The following is a 17,675-nucleotide window of genomic DNA, read 5'->3' as shown; positions in this document are numbered from 1 at the left end:
CATGTTCATTAACTATCTTAGCTAAATATGGATAACCTGCTGCAGCTCTGTATCAGCACTTGCTGCTTTGCCTTGCAATTTCATGTTTCAGAAATGGCTTCTTAAACAACATGAACCAACTTCTGTTAGCTTCACACTTTTTTTCAACAGATTCCACACTTCTCTGTCTTCATGGGATTGAAGAGAGTGAGGCCCTGGCTCTAGATGAGGTTTTTGGCTTAAGGAAATGTTGTGACTGGTTCATCTTCTATCCAAACCACTAAAACCTTTCCCCATTATCAGCAAAAACACTGTTTCACTCAATTATCGTTTGAGTGTTCACTGGAGTAGCACTTTTAATTTCCTCCAAGAACCTTTACTTCACATTCACAACTTGACTGACTGCTTGGCACAAGAGGTCTAACTTTCAGCCTGTCTCAGCTTTTGACCGGCCTTCCTCACTAAGCTTAATCATGTCTATCTTTTGACTTAAAGTGAGTGACGTGCAACTTTCACTTTCACTTAAACACTTAGAAGCCATTGTAGGGGCATTAATTAGCCTAATTTCAACATTGTTGTGTCTCAAGGAATAGGGAGGCCCAAGAGGGGAGAAAACGGGGGAGAGGGCCGGATGGTGGAGCGCTTACAACACAGACGTTCAGTCATGTCTGACTCTTTATGACCCTGGAGACCATAGCCCACCAGGCTCCTCTGTCCATGGAATTCTCCAGGCAAGAATACTGGAGTGGGTTGCCATGCTCCAACCCAACCCAGGAATCAAACCCTGAGCCCACATCTCTTATGTCTCCTGCATTAGCAGGTGAGTTCTTTACCACTAGTGCCACCTGGGAAGCCCTAGAACACACACCACATTTATCAATTAAGTTCTCCATCTTAAAAGGACACGATTTGTTGCACTTAAAAACAATTACAATAGTAACAGCACCAAAACAAATATTATAAAAACGAAAAAGCATGAAATATTTCAAAAGTTACCAAAATGTGACATAGACACAAAGTGAACACATTCTGTTGGAAAAATAACACTGATATACTTGCTCAGTGTGAGCTTGTCACAAACCCTTCAATTTGTAAAATGCAGTATCTGCAAAGTGCAATAAAGCACAGTGCAATAAAATGATATGCCCATCCTTTCAGTCCTTACATACTTCATACTTGCTGTTGTCTTTGTTTAGAAAATAACCATTCCTTCTCCTACCACCATGGACGGCCACATCTCCTTCAGGCTTGAGCTGAGAGGCCTATTTTAACCAGTCTAATTCAAGACACTCATTACTCTTTAGCCCATCGACATGTGCATTTCCTTTATAGCACTTAACAAAACCACATCTTATAATCACAAATGTATTTGTTCATTTGTGATACCAAAAGAGAGTTAGAACATAAGGGCAGCACAGAAAGAGGCCTACCTTGTACACCAGCATAAAGCAGTACTTGACACAGAGGATAGCATAGCCAGGAGGCAATGCACATTTGTAGGATGAATAAGCACTCCTCCAGGTGTTGGAGATATAAGAGAAAATGAGATAAAAATCCCAGACCCCTGGAGCTGATATTATTGGGATTGGTTGATTGGTTGGTTGGTTGATTGATATATGGATTGATGAATGAATGAATAAGCTTGGATAAGTCTTTCGTGATAATATTCTATAAGAATTACCTTACCTGATTTTTGCCTGTTTCAGGGACCAGAACCTTGGCTCGTGATGGGGTCCAGTTATCTTTATCCATTTTAAACCCTACCCTAGTCAGTACCCACAAGCTCCACCCCAAAGCACTGCTGTATTCAAGAAATTATTGAAAAAATTGAAGAAATAAATGAAGAAATTATTGAAAAGGACTTTCATTTGTTCCTCACGTCTTGACCTTCAAGGGAATCCAATTCATAAACCCAGCAAGACTTTTCATACTCTCTTTTCTCTACCCCAATTCTATCCAGCTCCACAAGAATCTAGATCAATCTAGACATTTCTTTACCATCTTCCTCACTTCCCTTCTTTCCCAAGCCCACCCCTACCACATTCCCATGTTCGCCCCCGCCCCCAGCCCAGCTATTGTTAGGATCTAATCTCTTTCAAAATCTTTTCCTTCCTTCAGTCCCCTGGTCTTCAGAACTTCTAAGCACAACAGTCTCTACGAAAGTCTGAGTCATTCTGTTGGGAAGATGGGGGCAGAGGTAGGAAAGCAATAATCTGGAAATAAACTTGAAAGCTCTCTGGTGGCCTAGGGAGGCGGCAAGGGGAGAGAGGAGGAATCTCTCTATCCATCATCAATGGAATTCCTACCTGCCCAGCCTCTTCTCTGGTCTCTCCCATCATGACTGGCTACTTCGGGACCCTGGCTGCGCCCTGAGCACTCTGCCTCTCCTGGGTTGTTGGTCCTGCCACAACCTGTTCCACAGAGCTTCAGAGCTCAGTCTTGTTTAAAACCCTCCACTCTGAAGCTCTTGACATTAGATGATACCCCCAACCAGCATTGCTTCTTGCAGCCTAGTCCTCCCCCTCATTTCTCGCAGCTCTCTCTCTCTCCTTCCCCACATTAGTCCTGTGATAGACCCTGGCTTTCTCATCTCCTCAGTCCTCAGTCTCCAAATGTTGGAATGCTCTGGGGCTCAATTTCTCTAACCCCTTCTTTATCTATACTTCCTTTCTAGGTGATGTCATCCAATCCCATGTGGATGGTCTGTACATCCATAAGCTGACAACTCCCAAGTTTCTATCTCTTGCTTTGACCTCTCCTGAACTCCAGACTCATATATCCAACTGCCTATTCATGTCTCTATATGAATGTCTAACAGACATCTCACTCTTAACGTAACTCTTGATTTCCCCATGTTAAAAACAAGACAACAGACCCAAACTGGGGTTACTTATGCTAAGCCACACATCACCAAAGAGAGACTAAATTGCAATTTCAGCTCTCCCAGAAGTGGAATTTTAAAATCAGTCAATCAAGAATCCCCTGATCAACACTAGTTAGGTAATCTGCCTGCTAGACCCCTGCCATTCCCTAAAGGAAAGTAACCCTGTGATAACCAATCTGCTCTCTTGCCTAGAAAAACTTGTTCCTGCTCCCTTCTGCTTGTAAAAGGCTCCCCTTTTACACAGCTTCTTAGAGTCATTCTATTAATATCAGCTGGATCGGATGCTTTTTCACTCATGAATCATTAAATAAGCCAACATTATCCTTAAAATTTACTCAGCTAAATTTAGTTTTTTTACACCCACAAAGCTGTTTTTCTTACAGTTTTCTTCAATTCAGTACCCTTATTCTTCTGTTGTTCGGCCCCGAAACCTTCGAGTCAGCCCTTCCCCCTCTCCTTTTTTCACACCCCACATTCAGCCTGTCAACAAATCTTGTCCAGAGTCCAGCTGCTCCTCACCACCTCTGCCCCTCTCTCCCTTGTCAGGCCACAGCCTCTGTAGCACACACGCAGCATCTTTCTCCTTCGTGCATTACTTATCACTTTGGTAAACACAGAGTCCTCTAGGCCCCCTTGAAGAACAGAGCTGTTGGGTTTTCCCAAGTCATATGAAGCAGCCCCTCTTGCATGCTTTCCAGTCTTCTTCCACCATCTGCCACAGCAGTGTGACATTTAACCTTCACTTAATGTGGAACGTTGCTTTCTCTGAGCAACATGTTAGCACTGCTTCCCAGGGTCCTTGCCAGGGTGCTCCATCCTGTATCATGGGAGAAGGCTATCAATAAACTCTCTGTGGCAAAAGACTTGCAGTGACCTCCGCGATCCTGATTCTGGTGCTCACATACTTGTGTAATCCCTCCCCTGGGCGTAATCTGCGTACTGAGATACGTGTGATTACTTTACACAATATTGTGACATCTGTCTTGCTAAGAGTCTCTCTTCCTTGCTGACTTTGAAGAAGCAAGCTGCCATGTGATGAGCTGTGCCCAGGAAGCTGCCACAGCAAAGAACTGAGGCAAACATCCAGGAGCAACTGAAGCCCTCAGTCAGACAGTCAGGAAGGACCTGAATGCTGCTGACAACCGTGTGGATCCTTTCCCAGTCACGTTTTCGGATAAAATCCCACTCCTGGCTGACACCTTGACTGCAGCCTTGCAGAGGACCCAGCTAAGCTGTGCTAGAACTCCTGAGCTACAGAAACTGTAAGAAAAAGAAATGTATATTGTTTTAAGTCACTAAGCCCATGGGAGTATTATCATATAACAATAGATAAGTAATATACATTCTTTTATCCAACATTCTGTTCTGCCCAGCCCCCTGCCCTCCCACCCCCTGATCTAGGATGTTCAGAATTCAGCCCCATCCACACTCTCTCCGTCTCTATCAGCACAGATTGGCCGGGTCCTGAAGCGCCTTTCTTCTCTTAGCAGGTCCAGCACTTTCCCAGCTGGTATTTATTACAACTTGACCCTGATTTTAACAATTGACTGCTATGTGTTGCCAGAGGCTATGAGTATTTCATCTACTACTGGTGATGGGGGCTACATATTGCCAGAGGCTATGAGTACTTCGTCTACCACCATTGCTGGAGCTTCATAGCCAACCTGCCAATGAATGAGTCAGTTCAAAATCCCATTTTAGAGCCTGCTTCCTAAGACTACTTTCTATTCCAACTCTCATAGCTCAGGTGCGCTGAGAAACAGCGTACGAGATGCCGAGATTTGCAGGCAGGAGGTTAATTAAGGAGCACTCTCAGGCCAAACAGCTGGGAGTGAGGGAGGCAGGACTGACAGGAGCTGAACTGCCATGTACAGTAAGCCCCCTACACACGAGTGAGTTCCATTCTGAGAGTGTGTTCATAAGTCTGACAGAGTTAGCCTAGGTACTCAACTCACCGGGGCTTCCCTGGTGGCTCAGATGGTAAAGCGTCTGCCCTCAACGAGTCCCAACGGGTCCCAACGAGTTGGACACGGATGAGTAACTTCACTTTCTTTCACTCAACTAACACAACTGGCTATATAGCACTGTGCTGTAAATAGGTAGTTGTTGTTTAGAAGCTAAGTTGTGACTGACTCTTTCTGCAACCCCATGGACTATAGCCTGCCAGGCTCCTCTGTCCATGGGATTTCTCAGGCAAGAATACTAGAGTGGGTTGCCATTTCCTTTTCCAGGGGATCTTCCCCACCCAGGGATCGAACACACACCTCCTGCATTGGCAGATGGATTTTTTACCACTGAGCCAGCAGCCAGTACTGCACTGTAATAGCACTACCCTGTAATAGGTTTATAATACTTTTCACACAAATAATACATAAACAACACAAGAAATACAGAAATCATTTTTAATTTTACAGTACAGTGCCTTGAAAAGTACAGTACAGTACAATAGCTGGCATACAGGGACTGGCATCGAGAGCAGCAAGAAGAGTTAGTGCCTGGAGGACAGAGAGGATGTGGAAGGTGGCAGAGTTGAACAATCGTCAGCAATAGGAGACGGAGGGCAAACTGCAACTTTACTTATGCCTTTATATTGACGGCACAGGTTCTGTTTCCTTGCTGGATTCAATTCTAGCTACGCTCTTGGAAAAAAAAAAGATCCAGTGACATCTGAGTAGTACCCCTTTTTTCATCATCATCAGTGACAGTAGCACTCTGAACGGCTACTGCAATTTTCATGTACTATTCTACATATGGGTCTTGTGCCTCAAAAACTAACAGTGCCTCCTGAAATAAAGAAAAGCCCCTTGCTATTTCCTGCATCATGAACCTCTTCAGTTCTTTAGTTACTCCTTCCTCTTTTTGCTCCACTCTCTCAATTATTTTCACTTTTGTTTCCATGATTATCACTTGGCACTTCTTAGCAGTACCAGCTATATCACTTTTACTCTTGTTTCTGGACATTCTGGGCTTGGAATAAAGGTACAGTACTACTGTATGCAGGAAAGTACACAAAAGCACACAGAAGTAGAGGATGCATGCATGTGACGATGTACACCAGACACAGGAACTAACTTATGTGAGTGGACCTGCAGACACACGTTTGTATCTTTGAAAGCTCGCAACTTGAAGGTTCACGTGTAGGGGGCTTCTGTAGCTATAACAAATCTTTCGGCTGTTCCTATGGAGAACCACACCCAGATGGCCCTTCAGAGCTGTACTGTCTGGAGGCCAGGGCCCAGGACCTTATACTATACTTCTTCCAAACTTTGGCTGCAGACTGCTCCCAGGAATGGGGCGTGACCTTGGCAGGTCGTGAGGGAAATTCCCTCAGAGGAAGTCAGTTAAGGGCACAGTCACTGAGAGGCCAAGAGGCTGGGAGACGGTGCCTGGGTGGAGACACAGTCCTGTGCCACTACATTCTCCCTCGTGGTCCTCCTTAACCTATTTCCCTCCAACCTCACACTGCTTCAGCCATCCCACACAGATACCAGCCTCTCATATCTTCAGGACAATTCTGTTGCCAGCTCTGTGAAATCAGGCTTTGGGTGTCCCTATGAGCTAGCAAGACAACCAGCTCGCTTGGCTACAGGCTGACACTCACCATCTCAGAGCAGCTTGAGAAATGATTGCGTCTGGATCCATGATATTCAGGGCTGAGAACATGGGGGAAGTAGCCATTGGGAAAAAAGAAAATTTCTCTCTCAGTGGGCTGCACATAGCCAGACCAAACTTTAACTCATTTAACCATCACAGCTGAGAGTTATCTCTTCTCTACAGAAGAAGAGCCTGGGGATCAGAGACAATCAGTAACATGAGTGTTAGTCTCTATGGAGTAACTGCTCCATCTTGGTCTACTTGCTGCATCCCCCTTTTGTTGTTGCTGATCATTCGCTAAGTTGCCCCCAACTCTTTGTGACCCCATGGACTGCAGCATGCCAAGCTCCTCTGTCCTCCACTATCTCCTGGAGTTTGCTCAAATTCACGTCCACTGAGTCAGTGATGCTATCTAATCCTCTCATCCTCTGCTGCCTTCTTCTCCTTTTGCCTTCAATCTTTTCCAGCATCAGGGTCTTTTCCAGTGAGTTGGCTTTTCACATCACATAACCAAAGTATTACAGCTTTGCTTCAGCAACAATCCTTCCAATGAATACTCAGGGTTGATTTCCTTTAGGATTGACTGGTTTAATCTCCTTGCAGTCCAAGGGACTCCCAAGAGTCTTATCCAGCACTATTCAAAAGCATCAATTCTTTAATGCTCAGCCTTCTTTATGGTCCAACTCTCACATGCATACATGACTACTGGGAAAACCATAGCTTTGACTATATGGACTTTGGCAGTAAAGTGATGTGTCTCTGTCTTTTAATAGGCTGTGTAGGTTTGTCATAGTTTTCCTTCTAAGGAGCAAATGTCTTTTAATTTCATGGCTGCAATCCCTGTCACATCCTCTTTATCCTGACCCTAAATACTGGAATAACTCACTTACTAGGGAGCCTTGTCCCATTCTATGGCTGTCCATACCATCTTCATGTTGAGGTTCTAAATTTGCATTGCCAGCTCAAAATGCTTTCCAGAACTCCAGCCCTAGATGTTTATTTGCCTTCTCAGCATCTCCACTTGGATATGTAGAAATGAACCTGATATTCAAAATAGAATTCTTGACTTTCTCTTCCAGATCTCACTACCCCCATTCCATCCATTCCTACCAAGAAATAGCCCTGCCATTCTTCCAATTGCTCAGATGTCGGCCTTGATTTTGCATTTTCTCTCTTATCCCACATCCAATCCATTAACACACTTGTCAGATTCTCCTTTGAAGTGTATGCAGAGTCTGACCCTTTCTTGCCAGCCTTACTGCTCTCATTCTGGTCTAAACCACTGACAGCTCTCATCAGCACTACTGCAAGAGTGACATCACTGGTCTTCTCATCTGTTTCTTCTCTACAGCCAGAGTGATCCTTTAAAAACATGAGATCCTCTCCTGCAGTTCACTCTCCAATGCTTCCTGTCTCGTCCAGAATAAAATCCAAAGCCCTTGCCCTGGCCTATAAAATACAAAATCTGATGCTCTCCAACCTCAGTCCTCATCTCTTACCTTCCTCTCCTTATATCTCACCGTTTTTCTACTTCACTCTCAACATTATGGCCTCCTTGCTCATCCTCCACACCCATGTGATGCTGCTCCCACCTCAGGCCTTTGCATTCCTTGTTTCCTCATAGATGTTTCATAGGCTCCCCTCCGTCTTCCTCTTGGTCTCTGCTCAAGTGTATCTTTCTGGGTGGCCTCTCCCAATATCAAAAGGGCATTTCTTACTAGCCTAGCCTATTCCCTAACACTCTTACCTTGCTCTATCTCTTGGTACATCATTTGCTTATTTGATAGCTTCCCCTTAGAACATAAGTTCTCTGAAAGCAGGTATGCTGTCCACTGATGTGTCGCCAGCACATAGAATAGTACCCAACATACAATACATACTAGCTACATGAATAAATGAATAGGTGAGTGAACTGCCACGGACAAGACTTGACCTGGCAAGATTCTTTCCAGGTTCTTGGAAAAATGATCTGTGAAAATCTAAGCAACAGAAACTGGTATACCAGCTCCACATTTGTGCAATCTAGGGATTTCCCATCCTGCATTTGTTATTGTCTAATCATCTCATTCAAAACACAGTTCTAAAACCTCATGGCTTCTACCCAAACCAACAAGGTTTGTAACATGGTACAACAAAATCCCTTCTTTCTTACCCATTTCCCAAACATACATCCATATCCACACCCACATTGAGCCTTAGCAAACAAACTCCTCACAGAACACATTAAGCCAAACAAATATCTAAAAATCTATATTTACAGAAAGATTAGAAGGAGTTTACACATTTCACAAAAGGATCTTTTGCTTTGGAAAAAGATTCACCACAGGAATTCTTTAAATAACTAGTTCACCAAATGATTTTAAAATAGGACTTGACTTTAACCATCACCCATAAGATAGAGAAGAACACAGTTATCAAATACTCACTTATGTTCCAGTCACTGGGCCTGCACCGTTCGTCATTATTTTATTTAATCCTGATACTCTGGGACTTAGTGACTTACACCAGGTATATATCTAGTTATTACATCAGTTTTTATCTTTTGAATTTCTTTGAACTTTATAAGCCATCATATTTTTCCCCAAAAAAATATTTTAAAAGATATAGCACATTGGGATCATTTTGTTTGGTGACAGATAGATTTTACATACTTTGAATGCACTAAAAGAGGCAACTTCCATTTCTAGCCATTGTCATACCATATTAGTCTCCCACTGTAAACAACTCTTAAACTAGCAAAAATGTATAAAATAATTATTCTCAGATATGAGACAGGACTGTGATCCTCAAGAGAAGGAAAACAAATGAGATAAATCCCTCAGTTGTCCTATCTTTCTGCCTGAAGGTCCTTTACCCAATGAGGTATGGGGAGGGGGCACTCGGAGCACAGTCCTCTTGAGCTGACAGTACAGTGATCAGAGTTCAGGGCTACGGAAGTGAATAGAATTCATGGGGCAAAGCACTGGAGAGGAAGGAACCCTGCAGACAAAGAAGTCTAGACATGTGCTTAGGGGTCTTCATGAATCTCTGGATGATTATTAAGCTATTTTTTTGTGTGGGGCAAGATTGCACAAGGCTGGGCAAAGGACAACTATTAGAGCAAGAACAACCACGGGGGTGCTGTGAACTAAACAACTACTGAAACTCAAATGGGACTATGAGATGTTAAAGCTCTGACCAGCCAGATGGAGCAATCTCCCAAAACACTCCATGTAGTCAGTCAGTAGAGATCCAGGAAGGTCACATCGTAGGAGAAGGGGGAGTCTAACCTTGAGTAAAGGCTACTCTAGACCCATCCTAACAAGGATCAAAATCATCTCTTGAAAAGATCACGCTTATCTACAAATAAATTAATGGCCTGTTAGAACAAAATTCAACCCTCTATCAAAGAAGACTACAAGATCCAGAATTCAACAACATAACATTCATAATGTACAACATCTGATCAAAGACTGTTAGTATGTGAAGAAGCAGGAAAATGTGAACCATAATAAGGAGAACTATCAATTAATAGAAACTAACATTCCCAGTGTTTTCCTTGCAACATGGTACAATATTCACTTTTATGAATGAGAACTTTAGTTCAATAAGAAGGCAAATGGTGGCCTGTTTATTTTGCTTAAAAATTAAAAAGTGTATTGTACTTTTTAGGATTTATGCCCATCCCAAATGGAAAAAAAAAAACAGGGAAAGAGTTTGCACTGAGGTAAACTTCATCTCTTTGAAAAATCACTCTTGAATTATATGACTAATTTACAACTTCGTAGAATTGCCATACAGTATGATGCCACAAAATACCCATTTCCTTACTTGAAAGGTGAGAAAACCAAAGCCCAGTGACTTGCTATGATGTAGCCAGATGATTAGTTTCCCAAGCCTACATTTTTCCCATGCTGCCTCTAGAGCCATCTTGTTAATTTTTAAATCTCACAGTATTTATTATAGTTCTGCTATTCTAGACACTGGACATATAGCCATGAACACACTAGATAAGGCTCCTTTCTCATGGAGCTCACATTCTAGTGTGAAAGGCATGCAACAAGCAAGAAAACTAAGAATTTCAGATTGGGAGAAGTACTCAGAAGAAAGCAGAAAAACACAATAGAGAATTCTTGGGGTAAGAGAGATGCCTAATTTGGTTTGTGTGGTCAGAAAAGGCTTCTCTAAGGAGGTCATGTGCCCTGAGGTCTGAGTGATGACAAAGAGCTGGTCGTGTGAAAATCTAGAAGGAAATAATTCCAGACAGAAGGAACAGCAAGTACAAGGGCCCTGTGGTGAGATTGAGCTTGGCATTACCAAGAAAACAGGGAGTAGGAAGGAAACTAACAATAAAGACTCAGAGATTAGAGATGTGCATCCTGGACCTACTGCTGATTTACTGTATCACTTAGTTAAGTGTGGGTGACCGTTAAGACCCTATCAGCCTCTGACATATTTTAATTCTTTGACTTACTGAACACAGACAATGTGCCAATAACAAGTAGATACCATGCAGAAATTTAACAAGTAAAGTAATGTCCTAGGTGTGGTGTAATTAGAAGAGAATGGACATTAAAACCAACTGGCCTCATTTGGAGTAGCATATATAATCCACAGGCTCTTGGAGGCTTCTTTGGGGCTTATTAGAGTCTCAGCTTTATTAATAAAAGTGAACATAATGCTGACTAGCTCAGAGTGACCAGAAGGATGAAATAACATCTATAATGAAACTAAGTCCAGTGTTCGGCACATATTGCTATCAATCTTCTTTCTAGGGAATATGGCAGGTGACTCACATTGTAAAAACATGTGAAGATGCCTGGAGAGAGGATGAAAGGATTCATTATTCACACAACCTGTCTGAAACATGCCTGCTATGTTTTAAGCTCTAGGGATAGTGTGATGAGCAAGACAGACCTATTTCTCTCAGAGCTTCCATTCTGGATTGGGAGATACTGATGAAAAACTAATGTAAATAAGAAAAAATACTTGAGACAAGTAAGAGCTATGTAAAGAAGTCAACCTAAATGGTGCAATGGAGCAGACCTGGGTGTCTATCAGACTATGGTCCAGGAAAGCCTTGCCCATCAATATTTCAGCAGAGCTCCAAGTAATAAGCAGGAGACAGCTGTGCAGTGACCTGGAAAACAGCATGCCAGGCCGAGGGACAGCAAATTTAAAGGCCTTCAGGCAAGAAAGAGATCACAGAACATTGAGGTTGGAGCATAACAGGTGGGAAGGAGATTTACATTAGCTGAGGTCGGAGATGAGGTCAAATCCCTAGGGCTTTAAATGCCAAGATAATCACAGACAAAAGATTAATCTCCCTGATGTATAAAGAATTCTTAAAAGTTGAGAAAGTAAAGGAAAGCAACCCAATAGAAAAACAAGCAAAAAACAGAACAGATAGTTCACAGAAAGAAAACAATAAATAATCCATATAAGCGACTTAGCAGCAGCAGCAGCACAATTTCATTCATCATAAGAAAAATGCAAATCAAATTGAGATACCATTTTTAATCCACCAGATTGGAAAAAATACCAGAAGCGTAAAATGGTACAATATCAATAGAATACAACTTGGTAATATTTATTAGAAATATAAGTGCATTTATTCTTTGGCCTGGTATTCCTACTTCTGGGACTTTATCCTTGAGATTTGCCTGCACACAAACTAAAAAACCTACATATGAGCCTACACAATGCAGTTTGCTTGAACACTAAGAGAGAGAAACAAATAAATTATGCACTGAAAGGGGCAGGTTGACTAGATCATGGTATACTCCCTTAGTAGAACCCTATTTTTGTTTAGCCATTAAGTTGTGTCCGACTCTTTTGCAACCCCATGGACTGTAGCTCGCCAGGCTCCTCTGTCCATGGGATTCTCCAGGCAGGAATACTAGAGAGGGTTGCCCTTCCCTGTTTCAGGGGATCTTCCTGACCCAGGGACTGAATCCTCATCTCTTGTGCCTTCTGCATTGGCAGACAGATTCTTTACTGCTGAACCACTGGGGAAGCTTTTAGAAACTTACAGAGCCATTTTTTAAAAAGAAAAAAGTAATGAGAAACTGCCTTACATTCTGATATGGAAACAAAATACATTGGGTGAGAAAAGCAAAATTCAGAGCACATATAGTATGCTACCATTGTATACTAAAGAAGGAAATAAAAAGCAATTCTTACTCACTAGCATTTACTTTAAGAAACAGGACAAATTTGTAAAAGTGGTTACTTGTGAGGAGAATAGAATGGATAGAAACAGGAGTAGAAGCAAGACTTAATAACATATATTTTTTTCTTATATCATTTAGATTTTCAAATAATGTAAACTATATTTTTATTCAAAATTGTAAAAATAAAAAGTTAAAGACAAAAATGAATAAGTAATAAAACCTATTGATTGAGCTAAGAAAAAAATAAAGGAATTTGGATCTTTTTCTAAATGCAGTAGGAGACATTTGGAACTTATTCTAAGTGTGATGGGAAGTTGTAGAGCTTTAAACAGGCTTGACAAGACCTAGCGTATTTTGAAGAGAGTTGCTCCAGCAGCCAAGTAGGGAACACATTTTTTGTGTGTGAGACAAGAAGGATAGATGTGATAGTTTATGTCAGAGACCAGGATGACTTAGACTAGGATGGGGTGGTGCGGTTGGGGAGAAGCAGAATATGTTTTGGAAGTAAAGTCAACAGGACATGCTGCTGATGGGGTAGGAGAAAATAAGAGTTTTATGTTTTGACCAATAGGTAACAACTGGTGCTACTAGAGCTCCAAAAGTGATAAAGTAACTCACAGATGGGGCAGCTCCTAATGTTCCAGAGAGAAGTAACAGCAGAACCATGAAGGATGTTAGGATCAGAGGAGATGGTGAGAAGGCAATGAAGATGAATAGGAGGAAATCGAGCAGGCCAGGGCACAAGACAGGGGGTGGGGTGGGGGGCAGGGTTAGATCTCTCTCCTAACTGTGCCTCTGGTTTTCTCCACTGTGGCTCAGCTCAGACCCACAGACGTGAAAGGACTTGAAACCAAATCCTCCATTTTCATTACATGCTTCTTTCAACTGCTTTCTACACTTGCTCTGACTGTTTCCTTGCAGTAACTGAGGAGTTTCTATCACACACACTGGCATTCTGAGAAATATACTGCAAGGGGAAAATTAGCCGGTCAAAATGGGGACTGTCTGGCTGGGTTAAAAATTTGCCAGTTTTCCCTTTGCTGGCATAATAACTGAATTACCTTCTCTTGGAATGTAATTGTAAACTGTAGTGAAATGGTGAAGTATGGTGCATTTCTCTAGAGTCCCGCTTAGACACTCCAACAGATGCCTCTACTTTTATGGTTAACTGATAGGCTAAGAAACTTTTTATTTTCACCTCTCCACTCCATTTAAGGAAAGGATTTGATCTAGTCTCCTCGATGGATTCCTGTGCAGATTCTGTGCTTATCTTGAAAGGCTAGTGGCCCCAGAAATTTGTGTTTCTAAAGGAGAAGATACCTAAAGCTCTGGTTTTTAATTTTGGGGGCCGATTGTTTATATCTGGGTTGGGTTTTAACATCAACAATCCAGTTTTCTCTCTTTCTACTCTTCATCTCCACCAAACAGAATCCATGTGTTTTTCCCCTTTTAAAATTCAGTATTATTTCAACATTCTCATCAAGTGCACTGTGTTCTTTGCAGGAACTATGTCATACGCAATTTATGAACTGGGACGAGTAACAGACCAGCAAAAACTGCTCCACCCAAGTTACTTATGAAGACTTTCAGCTCTGGATCTTGGGTTGGTCAAATGGAAGGAACCCAGTTGGTTTGTAAAACTGAGAAATTCTTGCTCTCCTTGCTCATCCTTCTTGTATATATGGTGTGGTGTGGTCTATGAAAGGATCAGTTCTGAGGTGTTTGAGCTGGAAAAAAGTATTGAGAACATGTTAACTATTTTTAAAAAAATTGGAAAATGGTTGCGATGTAAGCCTGTGTGTGTGTGTTTGCATGTGTGTGCATGCTCACGACCCTCGTTTCTCTTTAAGTCAAGGTAGAGTTAACTTCAGTCATGTAGTTCTACTGTGAAAGTTTTTCTTCTCCTTTTTTAATGAAATCTTAGAGGCAATAAATGGAGAAGGTCATTAAAAATCAATTCAAGCTGTGACCTTCTGCAGAAGGAGAGATGATGTCATATGACCTTTATTTTAAGAGTGAAATAAAATCTACATAAAGTGCAGTATTCAGTTCCTCTGAAAGAGCTGAGATTGAAATTTAGACATGAAGGCAAAAAATATGCAGAAACTCAAACTGTAGATTATCAATGACATCTGTAAATCTTAAAACAGCCACTTGTCCATTTTCAAACATATTGTGTTAGGGAAGAGCAATGTTATAGGTTTGGCTTGCTTTGACATCAAAGAGTGTCTAAATTTTCCTTGCAATTGGCATCTGGTAATATTTCTTTACAAAATTATTGTAACACTCACAAATGGCTGGAAGAAACCATTTTATAAATATTTTATTAATGGCATTTGATTAGCTAATATTAATTTTCCTATAAACATTTATGTGTAAGGAGGAAGAGGAGGAGTAGCAGTAAATCATCATGCAAATCATTGATTTCTCTCTTAGCTTGGGCTGCTGCAACAACTACCACAGAATAAATGGCTTAAACAACACACATTTATTTCTCACAGTTCTGGGAAGCTGGAAGTCCAAGAACCAGGTACTAGGAGATCTGGTGTTTGGTGAGAGCCTACTTCCTGGTTGGTAGATGGCTGTCTTCCATGGTATCCTTCACAGGACTGAGAGAAGAGGCAAGTTCTCTCCTGTCTCTTCTGTGGACACTAATTCCATCATGAGGGCTCCACCCTCAAGACCGAATTAGGTCCTAAAGGCCCCTTTCCAAATAGTATCACCCTAGGAGTTAGGGCCTCAACATATGAACTGTGGGAGGACACAAACATTCAGGCCATAGCATTCCACTCAGCCCCCAGCCACCCCCATCACATCTTTCTCGCATGCCAAATACATTCTACCACTCCAACAGTCCTCAAAGTCTTAACTCATTCCCACATCACCTTTAACTTCCAAAGTCTTATCTAATTATTATCTGATCATCAATGAGAATGGAGGTAAGTACACTTCATCCTGAGGTAACTTCCTCTTCAACTGTGAACCTGTGAAGCCAGATAAGTGCTTCCAAAACACCACAGTGGGACAGGCTTAGGAGAGACTTTCTGAAGGGCAGCAGAACATGCCACCCCAATATATGACTGCCCAAGTTATGCAATTTTGGCATATTGACTATTTTGATCTATAAGCACTTGAAAAATAGCAAAAAAGTTTAAAATAGAGAAAAAGTTTACTCTGCTCTCCCTCTTATCTGCATGAAGACAGACTCTCCAAAAAGGAACTCAACTGTTGTAAATCTTCTCCCTAGGAGTTTTATCAACCAGGGGTGATGACTCACCACAGGGAAGGAGAATAGAGGTCAATATCAAACTCAACCGTTATCACAGACTCTCAAATATTCTTCTAAGGGCCCATTTATCTTCCTTAAAAATTATTTAATTATTTTTCTTCACTAAAAGGCCTCCATTTCCCCTCCTCTTTCCCCAAGATGGTATCTAATCCTGAATTCAAGCCGCCTCCTTGCATTACTCATTTTTCCCTGGGAGTCTCCCATGTACGTATGAGGCATACATGTTAATAAACTTCTGTTTGTTTTTCTTTTGTTAATCTGTATTTTATTAGAGATCTCAGCTAAGAACTTAGAAGGGTAGAGGGAAAATTTTTTCCCTCCCCCACAATTCTCATTCCAAAAAGGAAAAATAAGAAAACAGCGTGACAGCACCCAAGCAAGTCCAAAGCCTAAAAGAAAAACCAAACTCCATGAGATCTTAAGGATCCAAAACAATCCCTTTTGGCTTGATGTTCTGCCCTCCAGACCCAGCAAGGTGGCAACCTCACTCCCACAGAAAGCTTAGGGTAGACCTAACATTAATCAAAATTTTCTTTTTCAGATAAATTTTTCTCTAGATTTTTTAAATAACAGGGGAATAAAATCAGATCTGGTTACATAAAATGAAAATGGGACAACCTATACCTCATACTTTGGGTCTTGAATTTGTAACCATTTTGGGGTCATGGAATCATTTAAGAATCAAATGGGTCTTCTCTAGTGATCCAGTGGCTAAGACTCCACACTCCCAGTGGAGAGGGCCCGGGTTTGATCCCCGGTCAGGGAACTAGATCTCACATGCTGCAACTAAAGATCCCATGTGCCACAACTAAGATCCCATGCAGCCAAATAAATAAATATTTAAAAAACCCAAAGAATCAAATGAAAACTGTGACTAGTTGTCATATGTTAATTAGTTAGATCTCTTTCTGAATGCTCTGCCTGTTTGAGAAATCTATTTATTCCTATGCTAATGTCATACTATTTTTATTATAAGATTTTATGCTAAATTCTAATATCTGCTAAGGGCAAATCATAGTCATCATTTTTTTTCAAAAATCTTAATTTAGTGGGGAATGGATGAACTTTTAAATAAATGCTCTGGTAAAATTGAGTAATCATCTGGAAGAGAACAAAATAGACCCCTACCCTCATACCATCAAAAAATAATAAAGATCTAAATTTGAAAAGCAAATTAATAAAAGTAATAGTATATGTCTAGAGTTAGAGAAACACTAAGTAAGAGAGGAAGCCCAGAACCCAAGAGGAAAAGGTAAACATATTCAACTACACAAAAATTAAACATTTTATCTTGGTGACATCCATTATAAACAGAATGAAAGAAAAGATCATCATGGATTAGAAAAAAAAATTTGTCATACACACATATGACATATAATGTCCCTAATATGGAAATTATTAAGAAACATACAACTGAGTAGAAAAGTGGCAAAGGAAATGAAAATGTACAGAAGAATCTGGAAAAGGCCAATAATTTATAACAACTTAAAACTCACTGATTACCATGATAATACAAATTCAAATAAGGAGATACAATTTATCAGCCATCAGACTGGCAAAATTTAAAATATGTAACCTAATGCTGGTAACAATAATAGTAGATGATATTAAGTGATTAGTATATGCTAAATACTCTATGTGGATTACCTCATTTAATATTCATGATAATGCTAAGAAGTAGATTTATTTAAATTAAGGATATAGCTCAGCTAGCAAATGGCAGAGTCTAGATTCAAATCTGTGCAGTCTAGGGGGCAAGCTCTGTTTCAGAATGCCC

The 17,675-nt window shown here is 41.0% G+C and overlaps 1 long non-coding RNA gene across 1 annotated transcript; it reads left to right on the top strand.

Annotated features, from left to right (window-relative positions):
• Positions 1–3,859: 3,859 nt before the first annotated feature.
• Positions 3,860–16,145, top strand: LOC139035051 (uncharacterized). Its single transcript, XR_011487563.1, has 2 exons — positions 3,860–4,125; positions 14,113–16,145. It is a non-coding gene; the product is annotated as an uncharacterized lncRNA (long non-coding RNA).
• Positions 16,146–17,675: the final 1,530 nt, after the last annotated feature.

The sequence above is a fragment of the Odocoileus virginianus genome, chromosome 5 (genome assembly GCF_023699985.2).
Source record: "Odocoileus virginianus isolate 20LAN1187 ecotype Illinois chromosome 5, Ovbor_1.2, whole genome shotgun sequence".
In the NCBI taxonomy this organism is placed as follows: domain Eukaryota; kingdom Metazoa; phylum Chordata; class Mammalia; order Artiodactyla; family Cervidae; genus Odocoileus; species Odocoileus virginianus.
Note: the sequence above shows the minus strand (reverse complement) of the source record. Positions and strands in the feature narration are given on the sequence as shown.